This window comes from Siphateles boraxobius, unplaced genomic scaffold, assembly GCF_051911475.1.
Source record: "Siphateles boraxobius isolate OS27281-9 unplaced genomic scaffold, OSU_SipBor_1 77, whole genome shotgun sequence".
Classification (NCBI taxonomy): Eukaryota; Metazoa; Chordata; class Actinopteri; order Cypriniformes; family Leuciscidae; genus Siphateles; species Siphateles boraxobius.
Genome location: NW_027509205.1, coordinates 4,366,120 through 4,378,207, shown reverse-complemented (window position 1 = coordinate 4,378,207; position 12,088 = coordinate 4,366,120). Strand labels below are relative to the sequence as shown.

Genomic DNA, 12,088 nt, shown 5'->3' with positions numbered 1-12,088 from the left:
ATTCGGCACGGCGGTAGTCCGGGGGCCCCCGGTTCTAGATCACGGATTTGGTGGTTCTAGATCGGTTCTAAGTATGTGTTTCAGCCAAACGGTTTGAAGGAAACGCCCGATCGGCCCGAAACCGACACACGCGTCTCGTCACGGGCCCCTGGGGCGGGTTCTAGAGTTCCGTGTCCCTCTGACCTTTCTTCACGCTAATTGGCCACCAACAGCCCCATGGAATAAGTTGCACGTGGGACGTCAAAAAAACAGGGGCCAAAATGGGTCGAAAGGTCGCAGCGGCCCCAAATTCGGCACGGCGGTAGTCCGGGGGCCCCCGGTTCTAGATCACGGATTTGGTGGTTCTAGATCGGTTCTAAGTATGTGTTTCAGCCAAACGGTTTGAAGGAAACGCCCGATCGGCCCGAAACCGACACACGCGTCTCATCACGGGCCCCGGGGACGGGTTCTAGAGTTCCGTGTCCCTCTGACCTTTTTTGGCGCTAATTGGCCACCAACAGCCCAGTGGAATAAGTTGCACGTGGGACGTCAAAAAAACAGGGGCCAAAAGGGGTCGGAAGGTCGCAGCGGCCCCAAATTCGCCACGGTGGTAGTCCGGGGGCCCCCGGTTCTAGATCACGGATTTGGTGGTTCTAGATCGGTTCTAAGTATGTGTTTCAGCCAAACGGTTTGAAGGAAACGCCCGATCGGCCCAAAACCGACACACGGGCCCCGGGGACGGGTTCCAGAGTTCCGCGTCCCTCTGACCTTTTTTGGCGCTAATTGGCCACCAACAGCCCCATGGAATAAGTTGCACGTGGGACGTCAAATAAACAGTCGCCCTTAGGGGTCAAAAGGTCATAGGACCTCGAGATTCGTCACGGACGACCGCCACGGGCCCCCGAATCGGGCCCCAGAGTATCGTGGCTCTAGATGCTTCCTGAGCCTAGTAGGCCCTCTAATCCTAACTGCTGAATTAACCCTAGCAGACACATGCTCCCATAGAGATCAATGGGAGACAGAGAGGTGCATTAAAAATAGCTAAAAATAAACTTGGCATGTCTCGACCTAGCCCGCTCGGTCGGTCGCAGAGGGCCAAGTGATGCAACTTTTTGTCGAGTTTGGGGCCCCTCGGACCCCCGGGGGCCGCGCGGGAGCCACTGACACGTGCAACTTATCCCATTCATTTTCATAGGCGTTTGGTGGACATCCCCACGGAACGGTCCCAATAGCTCCGAATGGCTCCAATTTGAAATCTGTGGCCCCTCAGGGTCCCCTCAGACGGTCCGCAAAGACTGGGGCCCGTAGTACCCCGTTAAGTGCGTTAGAGTCAAAAACAGCATCCCACCTGTAACCTTTTTGACGGGTGCCCTAAATGCTGTCCGTGGACAGTCCATTTTTAGGCTGATTATGCATAATTAATAGCTTTAATGTATATCAGTGTGTTGTATTGTGTCCCCAGTGTGAAGTACAGTAGGTTTGACCACATAAAACCACTGTAATTATGAATTAAGACCTATTAATGCATTGACCACGGACAGCCTATTTGGACTCTGTCAAATAAGTTACAGGTGGGCCCTTACTTTGCCCACCTGTAACTTATTTGACAGGGTCCAAATAGGCTGTCCTTGGACAGTCCATTTTTAGGCTACAGTGGGCCCTTAATTTGCCCACCTGTAACTTATTTGACAGGGTCCAAATAGGCTGTCTGTGGACAGTCCATTTTTAGGCTAATTTTGCATAATTAATAGCTTTAATGTACATCAGTGTGTTGTATTGTGTCCCCAGTGTGGTTTACAGTAGGTTTGACCACATAAAACCACTGTAATTATGAATTAGGACCTATTAATGCATTGACCACGGACAGCCTATTTGGACTCCGTCAAATAAGTTACAGGTGGGCCCTTACTCAGATGGGCCCTTACTTTGCCCACCTGTAACTTAGGCTGTTCGTGTACAGTCCATTTTTAGGATAATTTTGCATAATTAATAGCTTTAATTTACATCAGTGTGTTGTATTGTGTCCCCAGTGTGGTTTACAGTAGGTTTGACCACATAAAACCACTGTAATTATGAAATATGACCTATTAATGCATTGACCACGGACAGCCTATTTGGACCCCGTCAAATAAGTTACAAGTGGGCCCTTACTTTGCCCACCTGTAACTTATTTGACAAGTTCCAAATAGGCTGTCTGTGGACAGTCCATTTTTAGGCTAACTATGCATAATTAAAAGCTTTAATGTACATCAGTGTGTTGTATTGTGGCCCCTGTGTGGTGTACAGTAGGTTTCACCTCACAAATTTGAGTTTTCCAAAAACTCACCCATAGTTTCCAAGAACTCACCCGCTCCAAAAAAGTCGAAAACAGCATCCCACCTGTAACTTATTTGACAGAGTCCCTGTAAGCTGTCCATGGACATGCCATTTTAAGTCTAATAATGCATAGTTCTTCTGATCTCTCACCTCTTTCTGTTGTTAGGTCAAGCCTTCTGTCAGGATTCAGGCTCGGAGACAGAGGTAAGTGATAAACATAAATGTATCTTTATTTAACTCAAAGGTAAGTATGCAGGGTTTCGGGAGTTCAACGGGGATCTCGAAGAGGATATATGTGGCAGGAATGCATCCAGGTGAGTGAATCCTCTTCTTAAGGAATAACGTGGCGGGTAACACAGATCAATAACTTGAGTTTTTCTCTCTTTTCAGATCGTTCGTGGATAGGCGTGATTCAGGAAGGATTCCAGGTGAGTAGATCCTTTGAAGTGCACTTGACAATGAGCTCACCAGTTCAGTGATACTTTCCCTTTCTCTTTCAGCTCATCCAGTGGGAAACGGGACTCGTGGCGGATTCCAGGAAACGGAGAACATGAGTCATGGAGCGGATCCTGGGAACATCAGAACAAGGACAACAAGGTTAGTTTCTTTCAGGTAAGTATACTCTACGTCCGTTGCTGAAGGATGGCTCAGAGTGAGACAAGTGGTGACTGGTAAGGGTCGTTCCTGTTGGAGGCTTGACAATGACTGGGAGTGAATCGGGTGATTTTGTGCTGGCTGGGAAGTGAGTGCTGAGTGGAAACAGGTGCAGGTGATCAGTAACCTGGGGACAGTGATCTTTGTGTGGTGACATGTGTGGGATCTGATTGGCTCCTGACACTCCCTTTCCTTTCTTCTTTTCTTTTCTGTATATCTAATGCAAAAACCAGCAATTTCTATTTTCAACACTTCCCACCATTCAAGAAGTGATGTATACCCCACTTTAAACTCTTGCCATAATTTGTAGAAATCCATGATTTTTTTTAAAGATATCATCCTCCAGCAAACTAATATTCATTTTCCAATAGCCCTTACCCATATTTACCTCATTATTTACTATTTTGACTAACACCATTTCGTGATCTGAACACCAACACGGTAAAGTCCTCAGCCCTTTTATTTTTATCCCCTGTGTTATAAAGAAATAGTCTAGTCTACTTCTATTCCCCCTCGTATTACCCCATGTAAACCCTGGATCGTCTTTATTACCATTCCTATATGCATCCTGTAAGAAATGCTCTTTTAATTCCTTTTTTAAATAAATCCCTGAAAAGTCAACTTCTCCTTTTTTTTCCAAACCATCCAAAGTTATATTAAAATCTCCCCCCATTATTACACATCTATTGGTATCCCACAGATTTGGTAAGTTTTTGAAAAAATCCAACCGTTTACTTCTATTGCAGGGTGCATATACATTAATAAAGCGATATCTATACTCACCCCATCGTGCGTCTAGACATTGTAATCTCCCCGGCACCAGTGATACATAGTTCTCTATCGTGAATCCATTATTCTTAAACACAATCCCCAACCCATCTGAATGTACGTTTCCAATACTCCAATATGAAACCCCGGAAGACCATTCTTTAGTGAAAGTTATTGCATCTTCTTCACCCTTCAGATGACACTCTTGTAGGAATGCCACCTCAAAGTCCATGAATAGCAGGGAAAAAAACAAAGCACTCCTCTTTCCTACTTCCCTCAGACCTCTCACATTGAGAGATACAAACTTCAAGTCCAACATCAATCATGAAGACCAGCAGGTAATGTTTTCTTTTTCTTTTCATTTCCTTTCTCCTTGTCTGTCGCTTCCATGAATCCAGTGGTCCCTTTAAAAAACTCCACATCTTCCCTTGATAGGAAGCAACCAGACAGCAACCCCGACTCCGAAACCTCCACCTCCTCCTCCAAAGCTGATAAAGGAGGCACTAGCAGGGATCCAGGCGTCGATGACCCATCCACAATCTCAGGTAAGCCCGAAAATTCTTCATCATCTGTGCGATGATCCAGCGCACTAAAGTAATTTGATATCTCTATCTTGTTTTCTTCCTCATTTCCTTCTAATTTCCTTTTATTTACCCTAGGAGCAAGCTTCCAAGACTCTGCAGCTCCCTGCTCTTCCTCATCCTCAGTTCTGCCCCATCAGGAAATATTGACTTTGTGCTGTAAGGTGTCTGAAATCACTGTACCCTGTAACTCTCCACTCTCCTCTTCCATTTTCTCAGACTCCTCACTGGCTGGATTCGTTAGCTCAGCTAGGACTGAACCTGAAACAGAGCTCTTTGCTGTAACCTCTTTCACTCCCTCCATTATTTCCGTATCTGTGGGTGAACCCATCTGGTTTACTTCCTCATTTTGGCCATAGGAGCTCCATGGTATTCCTGTACTGCTTTAATAACTACCTCAATGGGTCTAAGGTCTCCTCCTTCTTCTCCTCTAACTGCACTGGCATATGTTCTTTTCCGTTTTGGGCATGTCCTGAAGAGATGATCAGTAGCCCCACACTCTTTGCACACTTTAGGTTTTGGACACTCTGAAGCAGCATGTCCCGGATCTTTACAATTCAGACATCTTATGTTGCATTGGTATTCCAAGTGTCCAAATTCCTGACATCTCCTACAATATTGAGGCTGACCAGAATACACTATGTATCCCCTTACACCTGCAATCTTAAAACTGGCCGGAGGATGATGATAGCCCTGAAAACCCGCTGGGTCCTCGTTGAGTAACACTTGATACTGCCTTTGTCCATTCCACACCCCAAATCTGTCTCTTCTGTACCTTGCTGTAGATATTATTCTCACATGGTTTCGGAGAAAAGATTCCACCTCTTCATCTTCCATGTTCATGTCAAACATATTAATTGTCAAAATCCGGAAATTATTTCTCCCCAAAAACTGTATTCTGAACTTATCCAGAGGATGCTCACCTTCCTTTTCTCTGAACTTTCCCAAAAGTCCCTGGAACAGATTGCTGTTTTTCATTGTGACATCAAAGTACTTGTCTTTGCCATTTCTTTGAATTCCAAGGATCCCCGGAGGCTCAATCTTCAACAAATCGATAATGACTTTTTGGATAAATTCCTCCCTTTCTGGCATCTCTTCTTCTCTGGATCCTTCCCAGTAGAGTCTCGTCGTGTTCTTTACCCTTCTCTCAAAAACGTCTTCCGCCATTTTTCCACCACTCTTTCTCAAACCTTTAGCCACCAGGTACTGCTGTCATGCCACTTGCACTTGATCTTAGCCAAAAGGCCGAGAAGCGATGACACAATGACGCAGAGGCGGGGGAGCCGTCAAAGGCCACGCCCACCTGGGCCGTGGCGAGAGGGTCTAAAGGTCGCCAACAAACAAGCTCAGCTCACAGCAATACAAGCTCAGCTTGACTGTTGACACCGAAAATGGATCACAGCAGAGCGCACAACACGACACTTTGGAGTGCAACCTGGGATTTTGGACCAACAAACATTCTGCCCTAAAAGTGAGCGGGCAGACCAAAGCGTACGTCGTAGAGACTTGAAACTCTTGAGGGATGGTAGTACCCGCCCGGTCTACAACATCACCAAGGCTCGGTCCAATCGGCCCCAAGGTGGCGCTGCAGCGATCAGAAGTACGAAATGCCTCGTAACTCCTGAACCGTCCGTCGCAGACCCAAGTGTCTTACATCAGCGGAATCCTTGGCTCGGGCCGAACAAGACGCAGGCCTCGGATTCGATGGTTGCGCTGGCGAGATTTTCGGGTATTTGGGATTTTGTGAAAAAGCTACTTTTGCACACTAGTCCTAGGTCTTTCGCCCGATCGGACCCAAACCGGTGCAGAAAGATTCCCTGGAGTCTGATTGCCGACAGCGATGGGGAAAAAAGTCGGAATTTCGATTCACGTTGGCGACGGGACGCCAAAACGTTGGGAGCGGGCGAGGCGGGCTTTACTTAAATGGCCATAACTCTCCAACGGAATGAGACAATTACACCCAAGTCGGTACACCTGTGCACGGGCTCAGCCTGTGCTCAGGTGAAAAGGGATGTGGCGACTGGCCACTTGGTGGCGCTGTAAACAGTAAAAACAACAACATGAATACGGCCATAGGCGACTGTATGTCAGTTGATTTTTCACACATGCACAAGGTATTCATACCACATGATAGAACTCCTCATTCGGAACAACTTTGCTTCTAGGACCACTGCTGCCAATCAAAGCGCTGGTTGAATAATGGAGATTATTTAAAGAATGATGAAAAAAAAACTAAAAAACAGCCCTACTTTTGCAGACCGGTCCTAGGTTGAGAGTTTTACATCTCTCGATCAACCACTGCAGTTCAATTCTCTGGACTTCCTAGGTCGTTAACTACCAGAAGAAGAGGAACTCGAACAATCTGCTCTTTTAACCAGTGTGTCCAGGGGAGAGCGCGAACGCAGTCCCCCACTACCATAAATTATGCAGTCGAGATTCCCACATTTGGGGAATTCGCAGGGGTCAGCACAACCGGAGTGCAATGTCCGAGCCCCGCCCTGGGTGAACCACCTTCCTGATCATGGTGTCTCCCCTGCCAGGTAAGTATGAATTCCCAGGCCTCCCGTCAGAGGCACCGTGTCCCTCTCCGCAATCCTCACCAACGGTCGGACAATCAAACACACACCTGATTCAACTCATCAGCTCATTCGTAAAAACTCCAAGAGATAAGAGAGAGACATCAAAAACCTGCAGAGTCGGGCTCTTTTGCTGTTGTTGTGGATGATGTTGTTTTCATGCTCCGGATCCATGAGCCAAAAATCAATTTCATACGCGGTCACCGGATAGTGGACGAATCAGATGTTAAACGAGATAAGAACAGAGTTGTTGTTTTTTTTTCCCTCTCACACCACCATTACCTGTATAGCATATGATCACCTACAACACCTTTAAAGCACCCATACACAGCAATATACGTTACTTCCATTAACACCTGCTGCCACACAAGACTAAAACATCTCTTTCATTGAACACAGTTTTTGGGGGTGCACCGTTCCCAGAAGTACTGCAATACCGGGTCGATGCGTGGAGTGGACGGAGCAAGCCCCTGTTCCATCTCCCAGTTCCAAAAATCAATTTAATATATGGTGCCCGGGTAGGGCACGTATCAGATATTAAACTGATAAGAACAGATACTACACTTGATCTTAGCCAAAAGGCCGAGAAGCGATGACACAATGACGCAGAGGCGGGGAAGCCGTCAAAGGCCACGCCCACCTCGGCCGTAGCGAGAGGGTCTAAAGGTCGCCAACAAACAAGCTCAGCTCACAGCAATACAAGCTCAGCTTGACTGTTGACACCGAAAATGGATCACAGCAGAGCGCACAACACGACACTTTGGAGTGCAACCTGGGATTTTGGACCAACAAACATTCTGCCCTAAAAGTGAGCGGGCAGACCAAAGCGTACGTCGTAGAGACTTGAAACTCTTGAGGGATGGTAGTACCCGCCCGGTCTACAACATCACCAAGGCTCGGCCCAATCGGCCCCAAGGTGGCGCTGCAGCGATCAGAAGTACGAAATGCCTCGTAACTCCTGAACCGTCCGTCGCAGACCCAAGTGTCTTACATCACCGGAATCCTTGGCTCGGGCCGAACAAGACGCAGGCCTCGGATTTGATGGTTGCGCTGGCGAGATTTTCGGGTATTTGGGATTTTGTGAAAAAGCTACTTTTGCACACTAGTCCTAGGTCTTTCGCCCGATCTGACCCAAACCGGTGCAGAAAGATTCCCTGGAGTCTGATTGCCGACAGCGATGGGGAAAAAAGTCGGAATTTCGATTCACGTTGGCGACGGGACGCCAAAACGTTGGGAGTGGGCGAGGCGGGCTTTACTTAAATGGCCATAACTCTCCAACGGAATGAGACAATTACACCCAAGTCGGTACACCTGTGCACGGGCTCAGCCTGTGCTCAGGTGAAAAGGGATGTGGCGACTGGCCACTTGGTGGCGCTGTAAACAGTAAAAACAACAACATGAATACGGCCATAGGCGACTGTATGTCAGGTGATTTTTCACACATGCACAAGGTATTCATACCACATGATAGAACTCCTCATTCGGAACAACTTTGCTTCTAGGACCACTGCTGCCAATCAAAACGCTGGTTGAATAATTGAGATTATTTGAAGAATGATGAAAAAAAAACACTAAAAAACAGCCCTACTTTTGCAGACCGGTCCTAGGTTGAGAGTTTTACATCTCTCGATCAACCACTGCAGTTCAATTCTCTGGACTTCCTAGGTCGTTAACTACCAGAAGAAGAGGAACTCGAACAATCTGCTCTTTTAACCAGTGTGTCCAGGGGAGAGCGCGAACGCAGTCCCCCACTACCATAAATTATGCAGTCGAGATTCCCACATTTGGGGAATTCGCAGGGGTCAGCACAACCGGAGTGCAATGGCCGAGCCTCGCCCTGGGTGAACCACCTTCCTGATCATGGTGTCTCCCCTGCCAGGTAAGTATGAATTCCCAGGCCTCCCGTCAGAGGCACCGTGTCCCTCTCCGCAATCCTCACCAACGGTCGGACAATCAAACACACACCTGATTCAACTCATCAGCTCATTCGTAAAAACTCCAAGAGATAAGAGAGAGACATCAAAAACCTGCAGAGTCGGGCTCTTTTGCTGTTGTTGTGGATGATGTTGTTTTCATGCTCCGGATCCATGAGCCAAAAATCAATTTCATACGCGGTCACCGGATAGTGGACGAATCAGATGTTAAACGAGATAAGAACAGAGTTGTTGTTTTTTTTTCCCTCTCACACCACCATTACCTGTATAGCATATGATCACCTACAACACCTTTAAAGCACCCATACACAGCAATATACGTTACTTCCATTAACACCTGCTGCCACACAAGACTAAAACATCTCTTTCATTGAACACAGTTTTTGGGGGTGCACCGTTCCCAGAAGTACTGCAATACCGGGTCGATGCGTGGAGTGGACGGAGCAAGCCCCTGTTCCATCTCCCAGTTCCAAAAAACAATTTAATATATGGTGCCCGGGTAGGGCACGTATCAGATATTAAACTGATAAGAACAGATACTACACTTGATCTTAGCCAAAAGGCCGAGAAGCGATGACACAATGACGCAGAGGCGGGGAAGCCGTCAAAGGCCGCGCCCACCTGGGCCGTAGCGAGAGGGTCTAAAGGTCGCCCACAAACAAGCTCAGCTCACAGCAATACAAGCTCAGCTTGACTGTTGACACCGAAAATGGATCACAGCAGAGCGCACAACACGACACTTTGGAGTGCAACCTGGGATTTTGGACCAACAAACATTCTGCCCTAAAAGTGAGCGGGCAGACCAAAGCGTACGTCGTAGAGTCTTGAAACTCTTGAGGGATGGTAGTACCCGCCCGGTCTACAACATCACCAACGCTCGGCCCAATCGGCCCCAAGGTGGCGCTGCAGCGATCAGAAGTACGAAATGCCTCGTAACTCCTGAACCGTCCGTCGCAGACCCAAGTGTCTTACATCACCGGAATCCTTGGCTCGGGCCGAACAAGACGCAGGCCTCGGATTTGATGGTTGCGCTGGCGAGATTTTCGGGTATTTGGGATTTTGTGAAAAAGCTACTTTTGCACACTAGTCCTAGGTCTTTCGCCCGATCTGACCCAAACCGGTGCAGAAAGATTCCCTGGAGTCTGATTGCCGACAGCGATGGGGAAAAAAGTCGGAATTTCGATTCACGTTGGCGACGGGACGCCAAAACGTTGGGAGTGGGCGAGGCGGGCTTTACTTAAATGGCCATAACTCTCCAACGGAATGAGACAATTACACCCAAGTCGGTACACCTGTGCACGGGCTCAGCCTGTGCTCAGGTGAAAAGGGATGTGGCGACTGGCCACTTGGTGGCGCTGTAAACAGTAAAAACAACAACATGAATACGGCCATAGGCGACTGTATGTCAGGTGATTTTTCACACATGCACAAGGTATTCATACCACATGATAGAACTCCTCATTCGGAACAACTTTGCTTCTAGGACCACTGCTGCCAATCAAAACGCTGGTTGAATAATTGAGATTATTTGAAGAATGATGAAAAAAAAACACTAAAAAACAGCCCTACTTTTGCAGACCGGTCCTAGGTTGAGAGTTTTACATCTCTCGATCAACCACTGCAGTTCAATTCTCTGGACTTCCTAGGTCGTTAACTACCAGAAGAAGAGGAACTCGAACAATCTGCTCTTTTAACCAGTGTGTCCAGGGGAGAGCGCGAACGCAGTCCCCCACTACCATAAATTATGCAGTCGAGATTCCCACATTTGGGGAATTCGCAGGGGTCAGCACAACCGGAGTGCAATGGCCGAGCCTCGCCCTGGGTGAACCACCTTCCTGATCATGGTGTCTCCCCTGCCAGGTAAGTATGAATTCCCAGGCCTCCCGTCAGAGGCACCGTGTCCCTCTCCGCAATCCTCACCAACGGTCGGACAATCAAACACACACCTGATTCAACTCATCAGCTCATTCGTAAAAACTCCAAGAGATAAGAGAGAGACATCAAAAACCTGCAGAGTCGGGCTCTTTTGCTGTTGTTGTGGATGATGTTGTTTTCATGCTCCGGATCCATGAGCCAAAAATCAATTTCATACGCGGTCAACGGATAGTGGACGAATCAGATGTTAAACGAGATAAGAACAGAGTTGTTGTTTTTTTTCCCCTCTCACACCACCATTACCTGTATAGCATATGATCACCTACAACACCTTTAAAGCACCCATACACAGCAATATACGTTACTTCCATTAACACCTGCTGCCACACAAGACTAAAACATCTCTTTCATTGAACACAGTTTTTGGGGGTGCACCGTTCCCAGAAGTACTGCAATACCGGGTCGATGCGTGGAGTGGACGGAGCAAGCCCCTGTTCCATCTCCCAGTTCCAAAAATCAATTTAATATATGGTGCCCGGGTAGGGCACGTATCAGATATTAAACTGATAAGAACAGATATTATTATTATTATTATTTTTTTTTTATTTACACCAAAACCATATGTTACAGCAATATCACTCAATATTAATACAGCATAATTTCTCTTTTTTACATTCCATGATGTAAAGACTATTGAAAAACAAAAAACAAAAAAAAACAAAAACAGAAAAACTCTCCCTTTACCCCACTCCGATCCTCTGCAACCCTCTCCATACCCTCCTAGTCACCTCTTCACCATAACACACTTTGTAAGCTTTAACCTCTGCTGACATTTTCCCAAGTAAACTTAAAAATAACCTCTTTGGCTCCATCCGAGGAATCTGCTTCCTCAAACACACAGTTCTCGATTCCCAAAGAACATGTTTCCCCTCAGAAATCGTACTCCAAATTATTCTCCTACGTTCTTTTACAAAACCTTCTAAACCCACCCCATATATCACCAGATTCCTTGAAACTATCGGCCCTCCCCATCTATCCCACCATCGCATTACTAACCTCCAAAACGCACCGGCCCCAGGACATGTCCAAAAGACGTGCTCAACAGTCTCATCTTGACTACAACCAATTGGGCACTTCGGAGACCTACCTGAACCATGTCTATATAATCTTTCTCTTACTGGTAACCGGCCCAGTGCTGTTAACCAGTTTAGATCTTTACAAAAACCAGTTAGATATGATGGTTGCAACAAAGTCCAACTCACTCCATATGGTGAAACTGATTTCTCTACACCTTCCACTAACTCCTCTCTCAGTCTATAGTACAGTTTTTTGTGCTCTAAAATAAGGGACTGTTCTAGACACCAAGGCTTACGAGCAATGAAATCTGCCACTTTCTTATACTGCT

General features: G+C 46.9%; 1 long non-coding RNA gene, 5 other non-coding genes and 1 pseudogene across 7 annotated transcripts in view; all 7 read right to left on the bottom strand.

Moving 5' to 3' along the window:
• The window catches only part of LOC143726135 (uncharacterized), a 390,493-nt gene that overhangs the window by 196,074 nt on the left and 182,331 nt on the right, over positions 1 to 12,088 (bottom strand). The gene's annotated exons all lie outside the window — the stretch shown is intronic.
• Positions 6,683 to 6,846, bottom strand: LOC143726960 (U1 spliceosomal RNA). The gene has a single exon (XR_013199181.1). It is a non-coding gene; the product is annotated as a U1 spliceosomal RNA (small nuclear RNA).
• LOC143727034 (U2 spliceosomal RNA) lies at positions 7,278 to 7,468 on the bottom strand. The gene has a single exon (XR_013199245.1). It is a non-coding gene; the product is annotated as a U2 spliceosomal RNA (small nuclear RNA).
• LOC143726613 (U1 spliceosomal RNA) lies at positions 8,598 to 8,761 on the bottom strand. Its single transcript, XR_013198853.1, has one exon. It is a non-coding gene; the product is annotated as a U1 spliceosomal RNA (small nuclear RNA).
• On the bottom strand, positions 9,193 to 9,383 carry LOC143727183 (U2 spliceosomal RNA). The gene has a single exon (XR_013199390.1). It is a non-coding gene; the product is annotated as a U2 spliceosomal RNA (small nuclear RNA).
• Positions 10,513 to 10,676, bottom strand: LOC143726611 (U1 spliceosomal RNA). The gene has a single exon (XR_013198851.1). It is a non-coding gene; the product is annotated as a U1 spliceosomal RNA (small nuclear RNA).
• Positions 11,108 to 11,311, bottom strand: LOC143727253 (U2 spliceosomal RNA; annotated as a pseudogene).